The following is a 465-nucleotide window of genomic DNA, read 5'->3' on the forward strand; positions in this document are numbered from 1 at the left end:
TGAACAAGTTCTGGAGGCGCTCCCCTCCATCGGGTGAGCTGGAAGAAGCGGAGATGGCGGACCCTAGTTCGCTCTCCGATTCGGAGGAGGAGGAGCCGCGGGTCCGAAGGATCCCGGCGGCCTTCTCCCCGAAGGAGAAGGCATTGGCCGCCAAGCGGCTCGAGGTTATTCGCGGAGGCCGGCTGTCGGAGATCGCGGGGCGATCCGACGGCTGGCTCCACGAAATTGACGATTTGCGCCGGACCGTGAAGGCGTTGAAGTCGGGGCCGGCGGGCCGGCGGATCCGGGTTAACGTCTTCCTCCTGAGGGAGGCGATCCGGATCTTGGCCGGCCGGGCCGTGGCGGCGGGTACGTCCCCGCAAAGGAAAAAGATCTCCCTCGAGGCCGAAGCGGCGGCCTTGAGGGAGGAACTAGAGAGACTCACCGGGGATCTGGTGGAGATGGAGGGGGCCCTGGCTTCGGCCA

General features: G+C 66.5%; 1 protein-coding gene across 1 annotated transcript in view; it reads right to left on the minus strand.

Moving 5' to 3' along the window:
• Nucleotides 1-465, minus strand: part of LOC105461500 — a 4,155-nt gene that overhangs the window by 3,156 nt on the left and 534 nt on the right. The window lies entirely within an intron of this gene.

This window comes from Wasmannia auropunctata, unplaced genomic scaffold (assembly GCF_000956235.1).
Source record: "Wasmannia auropunctata unplaced genomic scaffold, wasmannia.A_1.0 LD336101.1, whole genome shotgun sequence".
NCBI classification, from domain to species: Eukaryota; Metazoa; Arthropoda; class Insecta; order Hymenoptera; family Formicidae; genus Wasmannia; species Wasmannia auropunctata.